Source organism: Daphnia pulicaria, chromosome 1 (genome assembly GCF_021234035.1).
Source record: "Daphnia pulicaria isolate SC F1-1A chromosome 1, SC_F0-13Bv2, whole genome shotgun sequence".
In the NCBI taxonomy this organism is placed as follows: Eukaryota; Metazoa; Arthropoda; class Branchiopoda; order Diplostraca; family Daphniidae; genus Daphnia; species Daphnia pulicaria.
The window spans coordinates 19,854,041-19,877,619 of NC_060913.1; the positions used below are offsets into that span (position 1 = coordinate 19,854,041).

Here is a 23,579-nt window from a genome sequence, read left to right on the forward strand (position 1 = left end):
AAACTTGTTCCTCTATCTGTTGTACTCAACGACGTTTCCTCCATTGCACTGGCCCGGAAGAGGATCGAACTCATGACCTCCGCGTTATTAGCACGGCGCTCTAACCAACTGAGCTAACAGGCCTCACATCAATGCTCGGCCAAGAACGATACAAAATCGTTTATACACAATCAAATGTAGAGATTATGAAGGGATTCGAACCCTTGCCTCAGAACAGACTGGTGCCTAAAACCAGCGCCATAGACCACTCGGCCACATTATCATTATTGGTATCGTGCCCTAAGGTTTTTACATAGCAGATTCTTCATGGGACTCTTCTATATGGGATTTCGTGTTTCTTTATTTTAAATGTTGGTTACGAAATCCTGTGCAACTGAAACTTGTTCCTCTATCTGTTGCACTCAACGACTTTTCCTCTATTGCACTGGCCCGTAAGAGGATCGAACTCATGACCTCCGGGTTTTAGCACGGCGCTCTAACCAACTGAGCTAACAGGCCTCATATCGATACTCGACCAACAACGATAATATATCGTTAATACACAATCAAATGTAGAGATTATGACAGTGAAGGGATTCGAACCCTTGCCTCCGAAGAGACTGGTGCCTAAAACCAGCGCCATAGACCACTCGGCCACATTATCAATATTGGTATCGTGCCCTAAGGTTTTTACATAGCAGATTCTTCATGGGACTCTTCTAGATGCGAACTAGTGTTTCTTTTTTTTTTAATGTTGATTACGACATCCTTAACAACTTAAACTTGTTCCTCTATCTGTTGTACTCAACGACGTTTCCTCCATTGCACTGACCCGTGAGGGGATCGAACTCATGACCTCCGCGTTATTAGCAAGGCGCTCTAACCAACTGAGCTAACATGCCTCACATCAATACTCGGCCAAGAACGACACAAAATCGTTAATACACAATCAAATGTAGAGATTATGAAGGGATTCGAACCCTTGCCTCCGAAGAGACTGGTGCCTAAAACCAGCGCCATAGCCCACTCGGCCACACTATCATGTTTGTTATAGTGCCCTAAGGTTTTTACATAGCAGATTCTTCATGGGACTCTTCTATATGGGATTTCATGTTTCTTTATTTTAAATGTTGGTTACGAAATCCTGTACAACTGAAACTTGTTCCTCTATCTGTTGCACTCAACGACTTTTCCTCTATTGCACTGGCCCGTAAGAGGATCGAACTCATGACCTCCGCGTTATTAGCACGGCGCTCTAACCAACTGAGCTAACAGGCCTCATATCGATACTCGGCCAAGAACGATAAAAAATCGGTAATACACAATCAAATGTAGAGATTATGACAGTGAAGGGATTCGAACCCTTGCCTCCGAAGAGACTGGTGCCTAAAACCAGCGCCATAGACCACTCGGCCACACTATCATGTTTGTTATAGTGCCCTAAGGTGTTTACATAGCAGATTCTTCATGGGACTCTTCTAGATGCGAACTCGTGTTTCTTTTTTTTTTAATGTTGATTACGACATCCTTAACAACTTAAACTTGTTCCTCTATCTGTTGTACTCAACGACGTTTCCTCCATTGCACTGGCCCGGAAGAGGATCGAACTCATGACCTCCGCGTTATTAGCACGGCGCTCTAACAAACTGAGCTAACAGGCCTCACATCAATACTCGGCCAAGAACGATACAAAATCGTTTATACACAATCAAATGTAGAGATTATGAAGGGATTCGAACCCTTGCCTCAGAAGAGACTGGTGCCTAAAAACAGCGCCATAGACCACTCGGCCACATTATCATTATTGGTATCGTGCCCTAAGGTTTTTACATAGCAGATTCTTCATGGGACTCTTCTATATGGGATTTCGTGTTTCTTTATTTTAAATGTTGGTTACGAAATCCTGTACAACTGAAACTTGTTCTTCTATCTGTTGCAGTCAACGACCTTTCCTCTATTGCACTGGCCCGTAAGACGATCGAACTCATGACCTCCGCGTTATTAGCACGCCTCTCTAACCAACTGAGCTAACAGGCCTCATATCGATACTCGGCCAAGAACGATAAAAAATCGTTAATACACAATCAAATGTAGAGATTATGACAGTGAAGGGATTCGAACCCTTGCCTCCGAAGAGACTGGTGCCTAAAACCAGCGCCATAGACCATTCGGCCACACTATCATGTTTGTTATAGTGCCCTAAGGTTTTTACATAGCAGATTCTTCATGGGACTCTTCTATATGGGATTTCGTGTTTCTTTATTTTAAATGTTGGTTACGAAATCCTGTGCAACTGAAACTTGTTCCTCTATCTGTTGCACTCAACGACTTTTCGTCTATTGCACTGGCCCGTAAGAGGATCGAACTCATGACCTCCGGGTTTTAGCACGGCGCTCTAACCAATTGAGCTAACAGGCCTCATATCGATACTCGACCAAGAACGATAAAAAAACGTTAATACACAATCAAATGTAGAGATTATGACAGTGAAGGGATTCGAACCCTTGCCTCCGAAGAGACTGGTGCCTAAAACCAGCGCCATAGACCACTCGGCCACATTATCAATATTGGTATCGTGCCCTAAGGTTTTTACATAGCAGATTCTTCATGGGACTCTTCTAGATACGAACTAGTGTTTCTTTTTTTTTAATGTTGATTACGACATCCTTAACAACTTAAACTTGTTCCTCTATCTGTTGTACTCAACGACGTTTCCTCCATTGCACTGACCCGTGAGGGGATCGAACTCATGACCTCCGCGTTATTAGCAAGGCGCTCTAACCAACTGAGCTAACATGCCTCACATCAATACTCGGCCAAGAACGACACAAAATCGTTAATACACAATCAAATGTAGAGATTATGAAGGGATTCGAACCCTTGCCTCCGAAGAGACTGGTGCCTAAAACCAGCGCCATAGACCACTCGGCCACACTATCATGTTTGTTATAGTGCCCTTAGGTTTTTACAAAGCAGATTCTTCATGGGACTCTTCTATATGGGATTTCGTGTTTCTTTATTTTAAATGTTGGTTACGAAATCATGTACAACTGAAACTTGTTCCTCAATCTGTTGCACTCAACGACTTTTCGTCTATTGCACTGGCCCGTAAGAGGATCGAACTCATGACCTCCGCGTTATTAGCACGGCGCTCTAACCAACTGAGCTAACAGGCCTCATATCGATACTCGGCCAAGAACGATAAAAAATCGTTAATACACAATCAAATGTAGAGATTATGACAGTGAAGGGATTCGAACCCTTGCCTCCGAAGAGACTGGTGCCTAAAACCAGCGCCATAGACCACTCGGCCACACTATCATGTTTGTTATAGTGCCCTAAGGTTTTTACATATAAGATTCGTCATGGGACTCTTCTAGATGCGAACTCGTGTTTCTTTTTTTTTAAATGTTGATTACGACATCCTTAACAACTTAAACTTGTTCCTCTATCTGTTGTACTCAACGACGTTTCCTCCATTACACTGACCCGTGAGGGGATCGAACTCATGACCTCCGCGTTATTAGCAAGGCGCTCTAACCAACTGAGCTAACATGCCTCACATCAATACTCGGCCAAGAACGACACAAAATCGTTAATACACAATCAAATGTAGAGATTATGAAGGGATTCGAACCCTTGCCTCCGAAGAGACTGGTGCCTAAAACCAGCGCCATAGACCACTCGGCCACACTATCATGTTTGTTATAGTGCCCTAAGGTTTTTACATAGAAGATTCGTCATGGGACTCTTCTAGATGCGAACTCGTGTTTCTTTTTTTTTAATGTTGATTACGACATCCTTAACAACTTAAACTTGTTCCTCTATCTGTTGTACTCAACGACGTTTCCTCCATTGCACTGGCCCGGAAGAGGATCGAACTCATGACCTCCGCGTTATTAGCACGGCGCTCTAACCAACTGAGCTAACAGGCCTCACATCAATGCTCGGCCAAGAACGATACAAAATCGTTTATACACAATCAAATGTAGAGATTATGAAGGGATTCGAACCCTTGCCTCAGAACAGACTGGTGCCTAAAACCAGCGCCATAGACCACTCGGCCACATTATCATTATTGGTATCGTGCCCTAAGGTTTTTACATAGCAGATTCTTCATGGGACTCTTCTATATGGGATTTCGTGTTTCTTTATTTTAAATGTTGGTTACGAAATCCTGTGCAACTGAAACTTGTTCCTCTATCTGTTGCACTCAACGACTTTTCCTCTATTGCACTGGCCCGTAAGAGGATCGAACTCATGACCTCCGGGTTTTAGCACGGCGCTCTAACCAACTGAGCTAACAGGCCTCATATCGATACTCGACCAAGAACGATAATATATCGTTAATACACAATCAAATGTAGAGATTATGACAGTGAAGGGATTCGAACCCTTGCCTCCGAAGAGACTGGTGCCTAAAACCAGCGCCATAGACCACTCGGCCACATTATCAATATTGGTATCGTGCCCTAAGGTTTTTACATAGCAGATTCTTCATGGGACTCTTCTAGATGCGAACTAGTGTTTCTTTTTTTTTTAATGTTGATTACGACATCCTTAACAACTTAAACTTGTTCCTCTATCTGTTGTACTCAACGACGTTTCCTCCATTGCACTGACCCGTGAGGGGATCGAACTCATGACCTCCGCGTTATTAGCAAGGCGCTCTAACCAACTGAGCTAACATGCCTCACATCAATACTCGGCCAAGAACGACACAAAATCGTTAATACACAATCAAATGTAGAGATTATGAAGGGATTCGAACCCTTGCCTCCGAAGAGACTGGTGCCTAAAACCAGCGCCATAGCCCACTCGGCCACACTATCATGTTTGTTATAGTGCCCTAAGGTTTTTACATAGCAGATTCTTCATGGGACTCTTCTATATGGGATTTCATGTTTCTTTATTTTAAATGTTGGTTACGAAATCCTGTACAACTGAAACTTGTTCCTCTATCTGTTGCACTCAACGACTTTTCCTCTATTGCACTGGCCCGTAAGAGGATCGAACTCATGACCTCCGCGTTATTAGCACGGCGCTCTAACCAACTGAGCTAACAGGCCTCATATCGATACTCGGCCAAGAACGATAAAAAATCGGTAATACACAATCAAATGTAGAGATTATGACAGTGAAGGGATTCGAACCCTTGCCTCCGAAGAGACTGGTGCCTAAAACCAGCGCCATAGACCACTCGGCCACACTATCATGTTTGTTATAGTGCCCTAAGGTGTTTACATAGCAGATTCTTCATGGGACTCTTCTATATGGGTTTTCGTGTTTCTTTATTTTAAATGTTGGTTACGAAATCCTGTACAACTGAAACTTGTTCCTCTATCTGTTGCACTCAACGACTTTTCCTCCATTGCACTGGCCCGCAAGAGGATCGAACTCATGACCTCCGCGTTATTAGCACGGCGCTCTAACCAACTGAGCTAACAGGCCTCATATCGATACTCGGCCAAGAACGCTAAAAAATCGTTAATACACAATCAAATGTAGAGATTATGACAGTGAAGGGATTCGAACCCTTGCCTCCGAAGAGACTGGTGCCTAAAACCAGCGCCATAGACCACTCGGCCACATTATCATTATTGGTATCGTGCCCTAAGGTTTTTACATAGCAGATTCTTCATGGGACTCTTCTAGATGCGAACTCGTGTTTCTTTTTTTTTTAATGTTGATTACGACATCCTTAACAACTTAAACTTGTTCCTCTATCTGTTGTACTCAACGACGTTTCCTCCATTGCACTGGCCCGGAAGAGGATCGAACTCATGACCTCCGCGTTATTAGCACGGCGCTCTAACAAACTGAGCTAACAGGCCTCACATCAATACTCGGCCAAGAACGATACAAAATCGTTTATACACAATCAAATGTAGAGATTATGAAGGGATTCGAACCCTTGCCTCAGAAGAGACTGGTGCCTAAAACCAGCGCCATAGACCACTCGGCCACATTATCATTATTGGTATCGTGCCCTAAGGTTTTTAAATAGCAGATTCTTCATGGGACTCTTCTATATGGGATTTCGTGTTTCTTTATTTTAAATGTTGGTTACGAAATCCTGTACAACTGAAACTTGTTCTTCTATCTGTTGCAGTCAACGACCTTTCCTCTATTGCACTGGCCCGTAAGACGATCGAACTCATGACCTCCGCGTTATTAGCACGCCTCTCTAACCAACTGAGCTAACAGGCCTCATATCGATACTCGGCCAAGAACGATAAAAAATCGTTAATACACAATCAAATGTAGAGATTATGACAGTGAAGGGATTCGAACCCTTGCCTCCGAAGAGACTGGTGCCTAAAACCAGCGCCATAGACCATTCGGCCACACTATCATGTTTGTTATAGTGCCCTAAGGTTTTTACATAGCAGATTCTTCATGGGACTCTTCTATATGGGATTTCGTGTTTCTTTATTTTAAATGTTGGTTACGAAATCCTGTGCAACTGAAACTTGTTCCTCTATCTGTTGCACTCAACGACTTTTCGTCTATTGCACTGGCCCGTAAGAGGATCGAACTCATGACCTCCGGGTTTTAGCACGGCGCTCTAACCAATTGAGCTAACAGGCCTCATATCGATACCCGACCAAGAACGATAAAAAAACGTTAATACACAATCAAATGTAGAGATTATGACAGTGAAGGGATTCGAACCCTTGCCTCCGAAGAGACTGGTGCCTAAAACCAGCGCCATAGACCACTCGGCCACATTATCAATATTGGTATCGTGCCCTAAGGTTTTTACATAGCAGATTCTTCATGGGACTCTTCTAGATACGAACTAGTGTTTCTTTTTTTTTAATGTTGATTACGACATCCTTAACAACTTAAACTTGTTCCTCTATCTGTTGTACTCAACGACGTTTCCTCCATTGCACTGACCCGTGAGGGGATCGAACTCATGACCTCCGCGTTATTAGCAAGGCGCTCTAACCAACTGAGCTAACATGCCTCACATCAATACTCGGCCAAGAACGACACAAAATCGTTAATACACAATCAAATGTAGAGATTATGAAGGGATTCGAACCCTTGCCTCCGAAGAGACTGGTGCCTAAAACCAGCGCCATAGACCACTCGGCCACACTATCATGTTTGTTATAGTGCCCTTAGGTTTTTACAAAGCAGATTCTTCATGGGACTCTTCTATATGGGATTTCGTGTTTCTTTATTTTAAATGTTGGTTACGAAATCATGTACAACTGAAACTTGTTCCTCAATCTGTTGCACTCAACGACTTTTCGTCTATTGCACTGGCCCGTAAGAGGATCGAACTCATGACCTCCGCGTTATTAGCACGGCGCTCTAACCAACTGAGCTAACAGGCCTCATATCGATACTCGGCCAAGAACGATAAAAAATCGTTAATACACAATCAAATGTAGAGATTATGACAGTGAAGGGATTCGAACCCTTGCCTCCGAAGAGACTGGTGCCTTAAACCAGCGCCATAGACCACTCGGCCACACTATCATGTTTGTTATAGTGCCCTAAGGTTTTTACATATAAGATTCGTCATGGGACTCTTCTAGATGCGAACTCGTGTTTCTTTTTTTTTAAATGTTGATTACGACATCCTTAACAACTTAAACTTGTTCCTCTATCTGTTGTACTCAACGACGTTTCCTCCATTACACTGACCCGTGAGGGGATCGAACTCATGACCTCCGCGTTATTAGCAAGGCGCTCTAACCAACTGAGCTAACATGCCTCACATCAATACTCGGCCAAGAACGACACAAAATCGTTAATACACAATCAAATGTAGAGATTATGAAGGGATTCGAACCCTTGCCTCCGAAGAGACTGGTGCCTAAAACCAGCGCCATAGACCACTCGGCCACACTATCATGTTTGTTATAGTGCCCTAAGGTTTTTACATAGCAGATTCTTCATGGGACTCTTCTATATGGGATTTCATGTTTCTTTATTTTAAATGTTGGTTACGAAATCCTGTACAACTGAAACTTGTTCCTCTATCTGTCGCACTCAACGACTTTTCCTCTATTGCACTGGCCCGTAAGAGGATCGAACTCATGACCTCCGCGTTATTAGCACGCCGCTCTAACCAACTGAGCTAACAGGCCTCATATCGATACTCGGCCAAGAACGATAAAAAATCGGTAATACACAATCAAATGTAGAGATTATGACAGTGAAGGGATTCGAACCCTTGCCTCCGAAGAGACTGGTGCCTAAAACCAGCGCCATAGACCACTCGGCCACACTATCATGTTTGTTATAGTGCCCTAAGGTGTTTACATAGCAGATTCTTCATGGGACTCTTCTATATGGGATTTCGTGTTTCTTTATTTTAAATGTTGGTTACGAAATCCTGTACAACTGAAACTTGTTCCTCTATCTGTTGCACTCAACGACTTTTCCTCCATTGCACTGGCCCGCAAGAGGATCGAACTCATGACCTCCGCGTTATTAGCACGGCGTTCTAACCAACTGAGCTAACAGGCCTCATATCGATACTCGGCCAAGAACGATAAAAAATCGTTAATACACAATCAAATGTAGAGATTATGACAGTGAAGGGATTCGAACCCTTGCCTCCGAAGAGACTGGTGCCTAAAACCAGCGCCATAGACCACTCGGCCACATTATCATTATTGGTATCGTGCCCTAAGGTTTTTACATAGCAGATTCTTCATGGGACTCTTCTAGATGCGAACTAGTGTTTCTTTTTTTTTTAATGTTGATTACGACATCCTTAACAACTTAAACTTGTTCCTCTATCTGTTGTACTCAACGACGTTTCCTCCATTGCACTGCCCCGTGAGGGGATCGAACTCATGACCTCCGCGTTATTAGCACGGCGCTCTAACCAACTGAGCTAACATGCCTCACATCAATACTCGGCCAAGAACGACACAAAATCGTTAATACACAATCAAATGTAGAGATTATGAAGGGATGCGAACCCTTGCCTTCGAAGAGACTGGTGCCTAAAACCAGCGCCATAGACCACTCGGCCACATTATCATTATTGGTATCGTGCCCTAAGGTTTTTACATAGCAGATTCTTCATGGGACTCTTCTATATGGGATTTCGTGTTTCTTTATTTTAAATGTTGGTTACGAAATCCTGTACAACTGAAACTTGTTCCTCTATCTGTTGCAGTCAACGACTTTTTCTCTATTGAACTGGCCCGTAAGACGATCGAACTCATGACCTCCGCGTTATTAGCACGCCTCTCTAACCAACTGAGCTAACAGGCCTCATATCGATACTCGGCCAAGAACGATAAAAAATCGTTAATACACAATTAAATGTAGAGATTATGACAGTGAAAGGAATTCGAACCCTTGCCTCCGAAGAGACTGGTGCCTAAAACCAGCGCCATAGACCACTCGGCCACACTATCATGTTTGTTATAGTGCCCTAAGGTTTTTACATAGCAGATTCTTCATGGGACTCTTCTATATGGGATTTCATGTTTCTTTATTTTAAATGTTGGTTACGAAATCCTGTACAACTGAAACTTGTTCCTCTATCTGTTGCACTCAACGACTTTTCCTCTATTGCACTGGCCCGTAAGAGGATCGAACTCATGACCTCCGCGTTATTAGCACGGCGCTCTAACCAACTGAGCTAACAGGCCTCATATCGATACTCGGCCAAGAACGATACAAAATCGTTAATACACAATCAAATGTAGAGATTATGACAGTGAAGGGATTCGAACCCTTGCCTCAGAAGAGACTGGTGCCTAAAACCAGCGCCATAGACCACTCGGCCACATTATCATTATTGGTATCGTGCCCTAAGGTTTTTACATAGCAGATTCTTCATGGGACTCTTCTATATGGGATTTCGTGTTTCTTTATTTTAAATGTTGGTTACGAAATCCTGTACAACTGAAACTTGTTCCTCTATCTGTTGCAGTCAACGACTTTTCCTCTATTGAACTGGCCCGTAAGACGATCGAACTCATGACCTCCGCGTTATTAGCACGCCTCTCTAACCAACTGAGCTAACAGGCCTCATATCGATACTCGGCCAAGAACGATAAAAAATCGTTAATACACAATTAAATGTAGAGATTATGACAGTGAAAGGAATTCGAACCCTTGCCTCCGAAGAGACTGGTGCCTAAAACCAGCGCCATAGACCACTCGGCCACACTATCATGTTTGTTATTGTGCCCTAAGGTTTTTACATAGCAGATTCTTCATGGGACTCTTCTATATGGGATTTCGTGTTTCTTTATTTTAAATGTTGGTTACGAAATCCTGTGCAATTGAAACTTGTTCCTCTATCTGTTGCACTCAACGACTTTTCCTCTATTGCACTGCCCCGTAAGAGGATCGAACTCATGACCTCCGCGTTATTAGCACGGCGCTCTAACCAACTGAGCTAACAGGCCTCATATCGATACTCGGCCAAGAACGATAAAAAATCGTTAATACACAATCAAATGTAGAGATTATGACAGTGAAGGGATACGAACCCTTGCCTCAGAAGAGACTGGTGCCTAAAACCAGCGCCATAGACCACTCGGCCACATTATCATTGTTGGTATCGTGCCCTAAGGTTTTTACATAGCAGATTCTTCATGGGACTCTTCTACATGGGATTTCGTGTTTCTTTATTTTAAATGTTGGTTACGAAATCCTCTACAACTGAAACTTGTTCCTCTATCTGTTGCACTCAACGACTTTTCCTCTATTGCACTGCCCCGTAAGAGGATCGAACTCATGACCTCCGCGTTATTAGCACGGCGCTCTAACCAACTGAGCTAACAGGCCTCATATCGATACTCGACCAAGAACGATAAAAAATCGTTAATACACAATCAAATGTAGAGATTATGACAGTGAAGGGATTCGAACCCTTGCTTCCGAAGAGACTGGTACACTCGCTTCCATAAATATGTAGGCCACCGCCCGCGGGTTGTACCGCTTCAAAAATACCTTTATGCGCGCCTTTATGGTATATTCGACAATAGAGTAGGAAGGGGTTACACATGAAACCAAAATAATGATGGGATGAGTATGAAAACCAAAAAAGCTATTATTTCAAGGCTTTTTTCCTTAAAATTTTTCTTTCAAATATGAAAAGCTACACTGTGTTAAAAATGGCAAGAGTAGGTGGGCGAGTTTTTGGTCCGCATGAAGAATTTCACCGTGAATCTTACAGATTGACTGATGCAATTCGTATCGAAATAATTAGACTTCATAAAAACGGCATAGGGCAGCGCACAATCGCGCGTAGATTACAAATTCATCGAAAATCAGTGGAATTGTGGATCAAAAGATATAACGAAGACAGAAATCTGAAGGTTTATGCTAATGATGAAGGGGCTCCAAGATTGACTTCCGAAAATGAAGATTTTTTGTTGGCATGTTCAGGTGTGTGATCGTCTTAATGAATAATTTTAATTTTTTACTAAATTTTATTAATAATTACCATTTTATTTTTAGCCACTATAAATAATTTTGATAATTCTTCTGACGTAGCGGCTAAAGCCGGCATAAATTTCTTATCGATTCAATCTATTTCAAGACGATTGAATGAATCGGGTTTACAATCTAGAATCGCCGCAATAAAAGACATTCTAACACCGGAACATAGAGCCGGAAGACTACATTTTGCTGGGCGCTACGTTGACTATCCCGTGGAATTTTGGAGGTGGGTTCTTTTTACTGATGAAAAATCGTGGTCATCGGCAGCACACGGTCAGATCCGCGTTCGGCGACATCAGAATGAGAGATTCAAGAAAAAGAATGTCTATTCTATTAAAAGAAGCGGACGAACAACTGTAAGCGTGTGGGGTGGTGTGTGGTTGGGTGGCTTAACGCCACTGTATCGCGTTCAAAATAACTTAACTTCGGCGCAATACATAACGAATGTTTTAGAAGGAACTCTACTTCCTTACATTCGCCAAGCATATCCACATGGGGAACCTGTCGTTTTTGTTCAGGACAAGTATTTATAACAAAAATAATAATCATAAAGCAGATAACTTTATTTGTTTTATTTTATTAGTTCTTCTGTCCATAATTCGCGCACTACCCGACAATGGTTAGTTGAACACCCGGAAATTGTTGCTCTCGATTGGCCCGTGAAAGGAGCTGATATGAATCCCATCGAAAATTTGTGGGGTCATCTTGTTGTCGCCCTCAACAAATCGAGAAATGAACAGGGATTGCCTTTTCACGCACGCGACGCAAATGGAGCTGACGAGTTATACGCCCTAGTAAATTCTGAATGGCAAAAGTTAATGCGTAATGAAACGTATATCGAAAGCCTGATAGAAAGTATGCCACGGCGACTTCAAGAAGTAATAAATGAAGAAGGGGGGTGGACGAAATATTGATCTTTGCCTAAAACACTGTAACAAAACATTTTCCGCTAAAATAAAAAACTTTGTTTTGCTGACCCATCCCTCAAGTTTATTTTCTTCCTTTCACAAGCTTAAGTAAACATACCGTAAAGGTATATTTGAAGCGGTACAACCCGCGGGCGGTGGCCTACATATTTATGGAAGCGAGTGTACCTAAAACCAGCGCCATAGACCACTCGGCCACATTATCAATATTGGTATCGTGCCCTAACGTTTTTACATAGCAGATTCTTCATGGGACTCTTCTAGATGCGAACTAGTGTTTCTTTTTTTTTTAATGTTGATTACGACATCCTTAACAACTTAAACTTGTTCCTCTATCTGTTGTACTCAACGACGTTTCCTCCATTGCACTGGCCCGTGAGGGGATCGAACTCATGACCTCCGCGTTATTAGCACGGCGCTCTAACCAACTGAGCTAACATGCCTCACATCAATACTCGGCCAAGAACGACACAAAATCGTTAATACACAATCAAATGTAGAGATTATGAAGGGATTCGAACCCTTGCCTCCGAAGAGACTGGTGCCTTAAACCAGCGCCATAGACCACTCGGCCACACTATCATGTTTGTTATAGTGCCCTAAGGTTTTTACATAGCAGATTCTTCATGGGACTCTTCTATATGGGATTTCATGTTTCTTTATTTTAAATGTTGGTTACGAAATCCTGTACAACTGAAACTTGTTCCTCTATCTGTTGCACTCAACGACTTTTCCTCTATTGCACTGGCCCGTAAGAGGATCGAACTCATGACCTCCGCGTTATTAGCACGCCGCTCTAACCAACTGAGCTAACAGGCCTCATATCGATACTCGGCCAAGAACAATAAAAAATCGGTAATACACAATCAAATGTAGAGATTATGACAGTGAAGGGATTCGAACCCTTGCCTCCGAAGAGACTGGTGCCTAAAACCAGCGCCATAGACCACTCGGCCACATTATCATTATTGGTATCGTGCCCTAAGGTTTTTACATAGCAGATTCTTCATGGGACTCTTCTATATGGGATTTCGTGTTTCTTTATTTTAAATGTTGGTTACGAAATCCTGTACAACTGAAACTTGTTCCTCTATCTGTTGCACTCAACGACTTTTCCTCTATTGCACTGGCCCGTAAGAGGATCGAACTCATGACCTCCGCGTTATTAGCACGGCGCTCTAACCAACTGAGCTAACAGGCCTCATATCAATACTCGGCCAAGAACGATAAAAAATCGTTAATACACAATCAAATGTAGAGATTATGACAGTGAAGGGATTCGAACCCTTGCCTCCGAAGAGACTGGTGCCTAAAACCAGTGCAATAGACCACTCGGCCACAGTATCATGGTTGTTATTTTGCCCTAAGGTTTTTACATAGCTGATTCTTCATGGGACTCTTCTAGATGGAAATTCGTGTTTCTTTTTTTTAAATGTTGGTTACGAAATCCTTTACAACTTAAACTTGTTCCTCTATCTGTTGCACTCAACGACTTTTCCTCCATTGCACTGGCCCGCAAGAGGATCGAACTCATGACCTCCGCGTTATTAGCACGGCGCTCTAACCAACTGAGCTAACAGGCCTTAAATCGATACTCGGCCAAGAACGATAAAAAATCGTTAATACACAATCAAATGTAGAGATTATGACAGTGAAGGGATTCGAACCCTTGCCTCCGAAGAGACTGGTGCCTAAAACCAGCGCCATAGACCACTCGGCCACACTATCATGTTTGTTATAGTGCCCTAAGGTGTTTACATAGCAGATTCTTCATGGGACTCTTCTAGATGCGAACTCGTGTTTCTTTTTTTTAATGTTGATTACGACATCCTTAACAACTTAAACTTGTTCCTCTATCTGTTGTACTCAACGACGTTTCCTCCATTGCACTGGCCCGTAAGAGGATCGAACTCATGACCTCCGCGTTATTAGCACGGCGCTCTAACCAACTGAGCTAACAGGCCTCATATCGATACTCGGCCAAGAACGATAAAACATCGTTAATACACAATCAAATGTAGAGATTATGACAGTGAAGAGATTCGAACCCTTACCTCCGAAGAGACCGGTGCCTAAAACCAGCGCCATAGACCACTCGGCCACACTATCATGTTTGTTATAGTGCTCTAAGCTTTTACATAGCAGATTCTTCATGGAACTCTTCTATATGGGATTTCGTGTTTCTTTATTTTAAATGTTGGTTACGAAATCCTGTACAACTGAAACTTGTTCCTCTATCTGTTGCACTCAACGACTTTTCCTCCATTGCACTGGCCCGCAAGAGGATCGAACTCATGACCTCCGCGTTATTAGCACGGCGCTCTAACCAACTGAGCTAACATACCTCACATCGATACTCGGCCAAGAACGATAAAAAATCGTTAATACACAATCAAATGTAGAGATTATGACAGTGAAGGGATTCGAACCCTTACCTCCGAAGAGACTGGTGCCTAAAACCAGCGCCATAGACCACTCGGCCACACTATCATTATTGGTATCGTGCCCTAAGGTTTTTACATAGCAGATTCTTCATGGGACTCTTCTATATGGGATTTCGTGTTTCTTTATTTTAAATGTTGGTTACGAAATCCTGTACAACTGAAACTTGTTCCTCTATCTTTTGCACTCAACGACTTTTCCTCCATTGCACTGGCCCGCAAGAGGATCGAACTCATGACCTCCGCGTTATTAGCACGGCGCTCTAACCAACTGAGCTAACAGGGATCATATCGATACTCGGCCAAGAACGATAAAAAATCGTTAATACACAATCAAATGTAGAGATTATGACAGTGAAGGGATTCGAACCCTTGCCTCAGAAGAGACTGGTGCCTAAAACCAGCGCCATAGACCACTCGGCCACACTATCATGTTTGTTATAGTGCCCTAAGGTGTTTACATAGCAGATTCTTCATGGGACTCTTCTATATGGGATTTCGTGTTTCTTAATTTTAAATGTTGGTTACGAAATCCTGTACAACTGAAACTTGTTCCTCTATCTGTTGCACTCAACGACTTTTCCTCTATTGCACTGGCCCGTAAGAGGATCGAACTCTTGACCTCCGCGTTATTGGCACGGTGCTCTAACCAACTGAGCTAACAGGCCTCACATCAATACTCGGCCAAGAACGATACAAAATCGTTTATACACAATCAAATGTAGAGATTATGAAGGGATTCGAACCCTTGCCTCAGAAGAGACTGGTGCCTAAAACCAGCGCCATAGACCACTCGGCCACATTATCATTATTGGTATCGTGCCCTAAGGTTTTTACATAGCAGATTCTTCATGGGACTCTTCTATATGGGATTTCGTGTTTCTTTATTTTAAATGTTGGTTACGAAATCCTGTACAACTGAAACTTGTTCCTCTATCTGTTGCACTCAACGACTTATCCTCCATTGCACTGGCCCGTAAGAGGATCGAACTCATGACCTCCGCGTCATTAGCACGGCGCTCTAACCAACTGAGCTAACAGGCCTCACATCGATACTCGGCCAAGAACGATAAAAAATCGTTAATACACAATCAAATGTAGAGATTTTGACAGTGAAGGGATCCGAACCCTTGCCTCCGAAGAGACTGGTGCCTAAAACTAGCGCCATAGACCACTCGGCCACACTATCATTATTGGTATCGTGCCCTAAGGTTTTAACATAGCAGATTCTTCATGGGACTCTTCTATATGGGATTTCGTGTTTCTTTATTTTAAATGTTGGTTACGATATCCTGTACAACTGAAACTTGTTCCTCTATCTGTTACAGTGAACGACTTTTCCTCTATTGCACTGGCCCGTAAGAGGATCGAACTCATGACCTCCGCGTTATTAGCACGCCGCTCTAACCAACTGAGCTAACAGGCCTCATATCGATACTCGGCCAAGAACGATAAAAATCGTTAATACACAATCAAATGTAGAGATTATGTCAGTGAAGGGATTCGAACCCTTGCCTCCGAAGAGACTGGTGCCTAAAACCAGCGCCATAGACCACTCGGCCACACTATCATGTTTGTAATAGTGCCCTAAGGTTTTTAGATAGCAGATTCTTCATGGGACTCTTCTAGATGCGAACTCGTGTTTCTTTTTTTTTAAATGTTGATTACAACATCCTTAACAACTTAAACTTGTTCCTCTATCTGTGGTACTCAACGACGTTTCCTCCATTGCACTGGCCCGTAAGAGGATCGAACTCATGACCTACGCGTTATTAGCACGGCGCTCTAACCAACTGAGCTAACAGGCCTCACATCAATACTCGGCCAAGAACGATACAAAATCGTTAATACACAATCAAATGTAGAGATTATGACAGTGAAGGGATTCGAACCCTTGCCTCAGAAGAGACTGGTGCCTAAAACCAGCGCCATAGACCACTCGGCCACATTATCATTATTGGGATCGTGCCCTAAGGTTTTTACATAGCAGATTCTTCATGGGACTCTTCTATATGGGATTTCGTGTTTCTTTATTTTAAATGTTGGTTACGAAATCCTGTACAACTTAAACTTGTTCCTCTATCTGTTGCAGTCAACGACTTTTCCTCTATTGAACTGGCCCGTAAGACGATCGAACTCATGACCTCCGCGTTATTAGCACGCCTCTCTAACCAACTGAGCTAACAGGCCTCATATCGATACTCGGCCAAGAACGATAAAAAATCGTTAATACACAATTAAATGTAGAGATTATGACAGTGAAAGGAATTCGAACCCTTGCCTCCGAAGAGACTGGTGCCTAAAACCAGCGCCATAGACCACTCGGCCACAATATCATGTTTGTTATAGTGCCCTAAGGTGTTTACATAGCAGATTCTTCATGGGACTCTTCTATATGGGATTTCGTGTTTCTTTATTTTAATGTTGGTTACGAAATCCTGTGCAATTGAAACTTGTTCCTCTATCTGTTGCACTCAACGACTTTTCCTCTATTGCACTGCCCCGTAAGAGGATCGAACTCATGACCTCCGCGTTATTAGCACGGCGCTCTAACCAACTGAGCTAACAGGCCTCATATCGATACTCGGCCAAGAACGATAAAAAATCGGTAATACACAATCAAATGTAGAGATTATGACAGTGAAGGGATTCGAACCCTTGCCTCCGAAGAGACTGGTGCCTAAAACCAGCGCCATAGACCACTCGGCCACACTATCATGTTTGTTATAGTGCCCTAAGGTGTTTACATAGCAGATTCTTCATGGGACTCTTCTATATGGGATTTCGTGTTTCTTTATTTTAAATGTTGGTTACGATATCCTGTACAACTGAAACTTGTTCCTCTATCTGTTACAGTGAACGACTTTTCCTCTATTGCACTGGCCCGTAAGAGGATCGAACTCATGACCTCCGCGTTATTAGCACGCCGCTCTAACCAACTGAGCTAACAGGCCTCATATCGATACTCGGCCAAGAACGATAAAAAATCGTTAATACACAATCAAATGTAGAGATTATGACAGTGAAGGGATTCGAACCCTTGCCTCCGAAGAGACTGGTGCCTAAAACCAGCGCCATAGACCACTCGGCCACACTATCATGTTTGTTATAGTGCCCTAAGGTTTTTAGATAGCAGATTCTTCATGGGACTCTTCTAGATGCGAACTCGTGTTTCTTTTTTTTAAAATGTTGATTACAACATCCTTAACAACTTAAACTTGTTCCTCTATCTGTGGTACTCAACGACGTTTCCTCAATTGCACTGGCCCGTAAGAGGATCGAACTCATGACCTCCGCGTTATTAGCACGGCGCTCTAACCAACTGAGCTAACAGGCCTCACATCAATACTCGGCCAAGAACGATACAAAATCGTTAATACACAATCAAATGTAGAGATTATGACAGTGAAGGGATTCGAACCCTTGCCTCAGAAGAGACTGGTGCCTAAAACCAGCGCCATAGACCACTCGGCCACATTATCATTATTGGTATCGTGCCCTAAGGTTTTTACATAGCAGATTCTTCATGGGACTCTTCTATATGGGATTTCGTGTTTCTTTATTTTAAATGTTGGTTACGAAATCCTGTACAACTGAAACTTGTTCCTCTATCTGTTGCAGTCAACGACTTTTCCTCTATTGAACTGGCCCGTAAGACGATCGAACTCATGACCTCCGCGTTATTAGCACGCCTCTCTAACCAACTGAGCTAACAGGCCTCATATCGATACTCGGCCAAGAACGATAAAAAATCGTTAATACACAATTAAATGTAGAGATTATGACAGTGAAAGGAATTCGAACCCTTGCCTCCGAAGAGACTGGTGCCTAAAACCAGCGCCATAGACCACTCGGCCACACTATCATGTTTGTTATAGTGCCCTAAGGTTTTTACATAGCAGATTCTTCATGGGACTCTTCTATATGGGATTTCGTGTTTCTTTATTTTAAATGTTGGTTACGAAATCCTGTGCAATTGAAACTTGTTCCTCTATCTGTTGCACTCAACGACTTTTCCTCTATTGCACTGCCCCGTAAGAGGATCGAACTCATGACCTCCGCGTTATTAGCACGGCGCTCTAACCAACTGAGCTAACAGGCCTCATATCGATACTCGACCAAGAACGATAAAAAATCGTTAATACACAATCAAATGTAGAGATTATGACAGTGAAGGGATTCGAACCCTTGCTTCCGAAGAGACTGGTACACTCGCTTCCATAAATATGTAGGCCACCGCCCGCGGGTTGTACCGCTTCAAAAATACCTTTATGCGCGCCTTTATGGTATATTCGACAATAGAGTAGGAAGGGGTTACACATGAAACCAAAATAATGATGGGATGAGTATGAAAACCAAAAAAGCTATTATTTCAAGGCTTTTTTCCTTAAAATTTTTCTTTCAAATATGAAAAGCTACACTGTGTTAAAAATGGCAAGAGTAGGTGGGCGAGTTTTTGGTCCGCATGAAGAATTTCACCGTGAATCTTACAGATTGACTGATGCAATTCGTATCGAAATAATTAGACTTCATAAAAACGGCATAGGGCAGCGCACAATCGCGCGTAGATTACAAATTCATCGAAAATCAGTGGAATTGTGGATCAAAGATATAACGAAGACAGAAATCTGAAGGTTTATGCTAATGATGAAGGGGCTCCAAGATTGACTTCCGAAAATGAAGATTTTTTGTTGGCATGTTCAGGTGTGTGATCGTCTTAATGAATAATTTTAATTTTTTACTAAATTTTATTAATAATTACCATTTTATTTTTAGCCACTATAAATAATTTTGATAATTCTTCTGACGTAGCGGCTAAAGCCGGCATAAATTTCTTATCGATTCAATCTATTTCAAGACGATTGAATGAATCGGGTTTACAATCTAGAATCGCCGCAATAAAAGACATTCTAACACCGGAACATAGAGCCGGAAGACTACATTTTGCTGGGCGCTACGTTGACTATCCCGTGGAATTTTGGAGGTGGGTTCTTTTTACTGATGAAAAATCGTGGTCATCGGCAGCACACGGTCAGATCCGCGTTCGGCGACATCAGAATGAGAGATTCAAGAAAAAGAATATCTATTCTATTAAAAGAAGCGGACGAACAACTGTAAGCGTGTGGGGTGGTGTGTGGTTGGGTGGCTTAACGCCACTGTATCGCGTTCAAAATAACTTAACTTCGGCGCAATACATAACGAATGTTTTAGAAGGAACTCTACTTCCTTACATTCGCCAAGCATATCCACATGGGGAACCTGTCGTTTTTGTTCAGGACAAGTATTTATAACAAAAATAATAATCATAAAGCAGATAACTTTATTTGTTTTATTTTATTAGTTCTTCTGTCCATAATTCGCGCACTACCCGACAATGGTTAGTTGAACACCCGGAAATTGTTGCTCTCGATTGGCCCGTGAAAGGAGCTGATATGAATCCCATCGAAAATTTGTGGGGTCATCTTGTTGTCGCCCTCAACAAATCGAGAAATGAACAGGGATTGCCTTTTCACGCACGCGACGCAAATGGAGCTGACGAGTTATACGCCCTAGTAAATTCTGAATGGCAAAAGTTAATGCGTAATGAAACGTATATCGAAAGCCTGATAGAAAGTATGCCACGGCGACTTCAAGAAGTAATAAATGAAGAAGGGGGGTGGACGAAATATTGATCTTTGCCTAAAACACTGTAACAAAACATTTTCCGCTAAAATAAAAAACTTTGTTTTGCTGACCCATCCCTCAAGTTTATTTTCTTCCTTTCACAAGCTTAAGTAAACATACCGTAAAGGTATATTTGAAGCGGTACAACCCGCGGGCGGTGGCCTACATATTTATGGAAGCGAGTGTACCTAAAACCAGCGCCATAGACCACTCGGCCACATTATCAATATTGGTATCGTGCCCTAACGTTTTTACATAGCAGATTCTTCATGGGACTCTTCTAGATGCGAACTAGTGTTTCTTTTTTTTTTAATGTTGATTACGACATCCTTAACAACTTAAACTTGTTCCTCTATCTGTTGTACTCAACGACGTTTCCTCCATTGCACTGGCCCGTGAGGGGATCGAACTCATGACCTCCGCGTTATTAGCACGGCGCTCTAACCAACTGAGCTAACATGCCTCACATCAATACTCGGCCAAGAACGACACAAAATCGTTAATACACAATCAAATGTAGAGATTATGAAGGGATTCGAACCCTTGCCTCCGAAGAGACTGGTGCCTTAAACCAGCGCCATAGACCACTCGGCCACACTATCATGTTTGTTATAGTGCCCTAAGGTTTTTACATAGCAGATTCTTCATGGGACTCTTCTATATGGGATTTCATGTTTCTTTATTTTAAATGTTGGTTACGAAATCCTGTACAACTGAAACTTGTTCCTCTATCTGTTGCACTCAACGACTTTTCCTCTATTGCACTGGCCCGTAAGAGGATCGAACTCATGACCTCCGCGTTATTAGCACGCCACTCTAACCAACTGAGCTAACAGGCCTCATATCGATACTCGGCCAAGAACAATAAAAAATCGGTAATACACAATCAAATGTAGAGATTATGACAGTGAAGGGATTCGAACCCTTGCCTCCGAAGAGACTGGTGCCTAAAACCAGCGCCATAGACCACTCGGCCACATTATCATAATTGGTATCGTGCCCTAAGGTTTTTACATAGCAGATTCTTCATGGGACTCTTCTATATGGGATTTCGTGTTTCTTTATTTTAAATGTTGGTTACGAAATCCTGTACAACTGAAACTTGTTCCTCTATCTGTTGCACTCAACGACTTTTCCTCTATTGCACTGGCCCGTAAGAGGATCGAACTCATGACCTCCGCGTTATTAGCACGGCGCTCTAACCAACTGAGCTAACAGGCCTCATATCGATACTCGGCCAAGAACGATAAAAAATCGTTAATACACAATCAAATGTAGAGATTATGACAGTGAAGGGATTCGAACCCTTGCCTCCGAAGAGACTGGTGCCTAAAACCAGTGCAATAGACCACTCGGCCACAGTATCATGGTTGTTATTTTGCCCTAAGGTTTTTACATAGCTGATTCTTCATGGGACTCTTCTAGATGGAAATTCGTGTTTCTTTTTTTTAAATGTTGGTTACGAAATCCTTTACAACTTAAACTTGTTCCTCTATCTGTTGCACTCAACGACTTTTCCTCCATTGCACTGGCCCGCAAGAGGATCGAACTCATGACCTCCGCGTTATTAGCACGGCGCTCTAACCAACTGAGCTAACAGGCCTAAAATCGATACTCGGCCAAGAACGATAAAAAATCGTTAATACACAATCAAATGTAGAGATTATGACAGTGAAGGGATTCGAACCCTTGCCTCCGAAGAGACTGGTGCCTAAAACCAGCGCCATAGACCACTCGGCCACACTATCATGTTTGTTATAGTGCCCTAAGGTGTTTACATAGCAGATTCTTCATGGGACTCTTCTAGATGCGAACTCGTGTTTCTTTTTTTAAATGTTGATTACGACATCCTTAACAACTTAAACTTGTTCCTCTATCTGTTGTACTCAACGACGTTTCCTCCATTGCACTGGCCCGTAAGAGGATCGAACTCATGACCTCCGCGTTATTAGCACGGCGCTCTAACCAACTGAGCTAACAGGCCTCATATCGATACTCGGCCAAGAACGATAAAACATCGTTAATACACAATCAAATGTAGAGATTATGACAGTGAAGAGATTCGAACCCTTACCTCCGAAGAGACCGGTGCCTAAAACCAGCGCCATAGACCACTCGGCCACACTATCATGTTTGTTATAGTGCTCTAAGCTTTTACATAGCAGATTCTTCATGGAACTCTTCTATATGGGATTTCGTGTTTCTTTATTTTAAATGTTGGTTACGAAATCCTGTACAACTGAAACTTGTTCCTCTATCTGTTGCACTCAACGACTTTTCCTCCATTGCACTGGCCCGCAAGAGGATCGAACTCATGACCTCCGCGTTATTAGCACGGCGCTCTAACCAACTGAGCTAACATACCTCACATCGATACTCGGCCAAGAACGATAAAAAATCGTTAATACACAATCAAATGTAGAGATTATGACAGTGAAGGGATTCGAACCCTTACCTCCGAAGAGACTGGTGCCTAAAACCAGCGCCATAGACCACTCGGCCACACTATCATTATTGGTATCGTGCCCTAAGGTTTTTACATAGCAGATTCTTCATGGGACTCTTCTATATGGGATTTCGTGTTTCTTTATTTTAAATGTTGGTTACGAAATCCTGTACAACTGAAACTTGTTCCTCTATCTTTTGCACTCAACGACTTTTCCTCCATTGCACTGGCCCGCAAGAGGATCGAACTCATGACCTCCGCGTTATTAGCACGGCGCTCTAACCAACTGAGCTAACAGGGATCATATCGATACTCGGCCAAGAACGATAAAAAATCGTTAATACACAATCAAATGTAGAGATTATGACAGTGAAGGGATTCGAACCCTTGCCTCCGAAGAGACTGGTGCCTAATACCAGCGCCATAGACCAATCGGCCACATTATCATTATTGGTATCGTGCCCTAAGGTTTTTACATAGCAGATTCTTCATGGGGCTCTTCTATATGGGATTTCGTGTTTCTTTATTTTAAATGTTGGTTACGAAATCCTGTACAACTGAAACTTGTTCCTCTGTCTGTTACAGTGAACGACTTTTCCTCTATTGCACTGGCCTGTAAGAGGATCGAACTCATGACCTCCGCGTTATTAGCACGCCGCTCTAACCAACTGAGCCGGGCCAAGAACG

General features: G+C 42.6%; 39 non-coding genes across 39 annotated transcripts; all 39 read right to left on the minus strand.

Annotated features, from left to right (window-relative positions):
- Positions 1-425: 425 nt before the first annotated feature.
- Trnaf-aaa lies at positions 426-498 on the minus strand. The gene has a single exon. It is a non-coding gene; the product is annotated as a tRNA-Phe (tRNA).
- Positions 499-561: 63 nt separating this feature from the next.
- Positions 562-643, minus strand: Trnal-uag. Its single transcript has one exon. It is a non-coding gene; the product is annotated as a tRNA-Leu (tRNA).
- Positions 644-1,183: 540 nt separating this feature from the next.
- Positions 1,184-1,257, minus strand: Trnai-aau. Its single transcript has one exon. It is a non-coding gene; the product is annotated as a tRNA-Ile (tRNA).
- A 63-nt stretch (positions 1,258-1,320) lies between these two features.
- On the minus strand, positions 1,321-1,402 carry Trnal-uag. Its single transcript has one exon. It is a non-coding gene; the product is annotated as a tRNA-Leu (tRNA).
- Positions 1,403-2,079: 677 nt separating this feature from the next.
- On the minus strand, positions 2,080-2,161 carry Trnal-uag. Its single transcript has one exon. It is a non-coding gene; the product is annotated as a tRNA-Leu (tRNA).
- A 163-nt stretch (positions 2,162-2,324) lies between these two features.
- Positions 2,325-2,397, minus strand: Trnaf-aaa. Its single transcript has one exon. It is a non-coding gene; the product is annotated as a tRNA-Phe (tRNA).
- A 63-nt stretch (positions 2,398-2,460) lies between these two features.
- Positions 2,461-2,542, minus strand: Trnal-uag. Its single transcript has one exon. It is a non-coding gene; the product is annotated as a tRNA-Leu (tRNA).
- A 539-nt stretch (positions 2,543-3,081) lies between these two features.
- On the minus strand, positions 3,082-3,155 carry Trnai-aau. The gene has a single exon. It is a non-coding gene; the product is annotated as a tRNA-Ile (tRNA).
- A 63-nt stretch (positions 3,156-3,218) lies between these two features.
- On the minus strand, positions 3,219-3,300 carry Trnal-uag. The gene has a single exon. It is a non-coding gene; the product is annotated as a tRNA-Leu (tRNA).
- Positions 3,301-4,216: 916 nt separating this feature from the next.
- On the minus strand, positions 4,217-4,289 carry Trnaf-aaa. Its single transcript has one exon. It is a non-coding gene; the product is annotated as a tRNA-Phe (tRNA).
- Positions 4,290-4,352: 63 nt separating this feature from the next.
- Trnal-uag lies at positions 4,353-4,434 on the minus strand. The gene has a single exon. It is a non-coding gene; the product is annotated as a tRNA-Leu (tRNA).
- A 540-nt stretch (positions 4,435-4,974) lies between these two features.
- On the minus strand, positions 4,975-5,048 carry Trnai-aau. The gene has a single exon. It is a non-coding gene; the product is annotated as a tRNA-Ile (tRNA).
- Positions 5,049-5,111: 63 nt separating this feature from the next.
- Trnal-uag lies at positions 5,112-5,193 on the minus strand. Its single transcript has one exon. It is a non-coding gene; the product is annotated as a tRNA-Leu (tRNA).
- A 300-nt stretch (positions 5,194-5,493) lies between these two features.
- Trnal-uag lies at positions 5,494-5,575 on the minus strand. Its single transcript has one exon. It is a non-coding gene; the product is annotated as a tRNA-Leu (tRNA).
- Positions 5,576-6,252: 677 nt separating this feature from the next.
- Trnal-uag lies at positions 6,253-6,334 on the minus strand. Its single transcript has one exon. It is a non-coding gene; the product is annotated as a tRNA-Leu (tRNA).
- A 163-nt stretch (positions 6,335-6,497) lies between these two features.
- Positions 6,498-6,570, minus strand: Trnaf-aaa. Its single transcript has one exon. It is a non-coding gene; the product is annotated as a tRNA-Phe (tRNA).
- A 63-nt stretch (positions 6,571-6,633) lies between these two features.
- On the minus strand, positions 6,634-6,715 carry Trnal-uag. The gene has a single exon. It is a non-coding gene; the product is annotated as a tRNA-Leu (tRNA).
- Positions 6,716-7,254: 539 nt separating this feature from the next.
- On the minus strand, positions 7,255-7,328 carry Trnai-aau. The gene has a single exon. It is a non-coding gene; the product is annotated as a tRNA-Ile (tRNA).
- Positions 7,329-7,391: 63 nt separating this feature from the next.
- Positions 7,392-7,473, minus strand: Trnal-aag. The gene has a single exon. It is a non-coding gene; the product is annotated as a tRNA-Leu (tRNA).
- A 677-nt stretch (positions 7,474-8,150) lies between these two features.
- Trnal-uag lies at positions 8,151-8,232 on the minus strand. The gene has a single exon. It is a non-coding gene; the product is annotated as a tRNA-Leu (tRNA).
- Positions 8,233-8,532: 300 nt separating this feature from the next.
- On the minus strand, positions 8,533-8,614 carry Trnal-uag. The gene has a single exon. It is a non-coding gene; the product is annotated as a tRNA-Leu (tRNA).
- A 923-nt stretch (positions 8,615-9,537) lies between these two features.
- On the minus strand, positions 9,538-9,611 carry Trnai-aau. Its single transcript has one exon. It is a non-coding gene; the product is annotated as a tRNA-Ile (tRNA).
- A 63-nt stretch (positions 9,612-9,674) lies between these two features.
- On the minus strand, positions 9,675-9,756 carry Trnal-uag. Its single transcript has one exon. It is a non-coding gene; the product is annotated as a tRNA-Leu (tRNA).
- Positions 9,757-13,223: 3,467 nt separating this feature from the next.
- On the minus strand, positions 13,224-13,305 carry Trnal-uag. The gene has a single exon. It is a non-coding gene; the product is annotated as a tRNA-Leu (tRNA).
- Positions 13,306-13,468: 163 nt separating this feature from the next.
- Trnai-aau lies at positions 13,469-13,542 on the minus strand. The gene has a single exon. It is a non-coding gene; the product is annotated as a tRNA-Ile (tRNA).
- A 445-nt stretch (positions 13,543-13,987) lies between these two features.
- Trnal-uag lies at positions 13,988-14,069 on the minus strand. The gene has a single exon. It is a non-coding gene; the product is annotated as a tRNA-Leu (tRNA).
- A 162-nt stretch (positions 14,070-14,231) lies between these two features.
- On the minus strand, positions 14,232-14,305 carry Trnai-aau. The gene has a single exon. It is a non-coding gene; the product is annotated as a tRNA-Ile (tRNA).
- Positions 14,306-14,749: 444 nt separating this feature from the next.
- On the minus strand, positions 14,750-14,831 carry Trnal-uag. Its single transcript has one exon. It is a non-coding gene; the product is annotated as a tRNA-Leu (tRNA).
- A 300-nt stretch (positions 14,832-15,131) lies between these two features.
- On the minus strand, positions 15,132-15,213 carry Trnal-uag. Its single transcript has one exon. It is a non-coding gene; the product is annotated as a tRNA-Leu (tRNA).
- A 1,440-nt stretch (positions 15,214-16,653) lies between these two features.
- Positions 16,654-16,735, minus strand: Trnal-uag. Its single transcript has one exon. It is a non-coding gene; the product is annotated as a tRNA-Leu (tRNA).
- Positions 16,736-17,417: 682 nt separating this feature from the next.
- Trnal-uag lies at positions 17,418-17,499 on the minus strand. The gene has a single exon. It is a non-coding gene; the product is annotated as a tRNA-Leu (tRNA).
- Positions 17,500-17,799: 300 nt separating this feature from the next.
- Positions 17,800-17,881, minus strand: Trnal-uag. Its single transcript has one exon. It is a non-coding gene; the product is annotated as a tRNA-Leu (tRNA).
- A 164-nt stretch (positions 17,882-18,045) lies between these two features.
- Trnai-aau lies at positions 18,046-18,119 on the minus strand. The gene has a single exon. It is a non-coding gene; the product is annotated as a tRNA-Ile (tRNA).
- Positions 18,120-18,182: 63 nt separating this feature from the next.
- On the minus strand, positions 18,183-18,264 carry Trnal-uag. Its single transcript has one exon. It is a non-coding gene; the product is annotated as a tRNA-Leu (tRNA).
- A 3,084-nt stretch (positions 18,265-21,348) lies between these two features.
- Trnal-uag lies at positions 21,349-21,430 on the minus strand. Its single transcript has one exon. It is a non-coding gene; the product is annotated as a tRNA-Leu (tRNA).
- A 163-nt stretch (positions 21,431-21,593) lies between these two features.
- Positions 21,594-21,667, minus strand: Trnai-aau. The gene has a single exon. It is a non-coding gene; the product is annotated as a tRNA-Ile (tRNA).
- A 445-nt stretch (positions 21,668-22,112) lies between these two features.
- Positions 22,113-22,194, minus strand: Trnal-uag. The gene has a single exon. It is a non-coding gene; the product is annotated as a tRNA-Leu (tRNA).
- A 162-nt stretch (positions 22,195-22,356) lies between these two features.
- Positions 22,357-22,430, minus strand: Trnai-aau. The gene has a single exon. It is a non-coding gene; the product is annotated as a tRNA-Ile (tRNA).
- A 444-nt stretch (positions 22,431-22,874) lies between these two features.
- Trnal-uag lies at positions 22,875-22,956 on the minus strand. Its single transcript has one exon. It is a non-coding gene; the product is annotated as a tRNA-Leu (tRNA).
- Between the last annotated feature and the right edge of the window lie 623 nt (positions 22,957-23,579).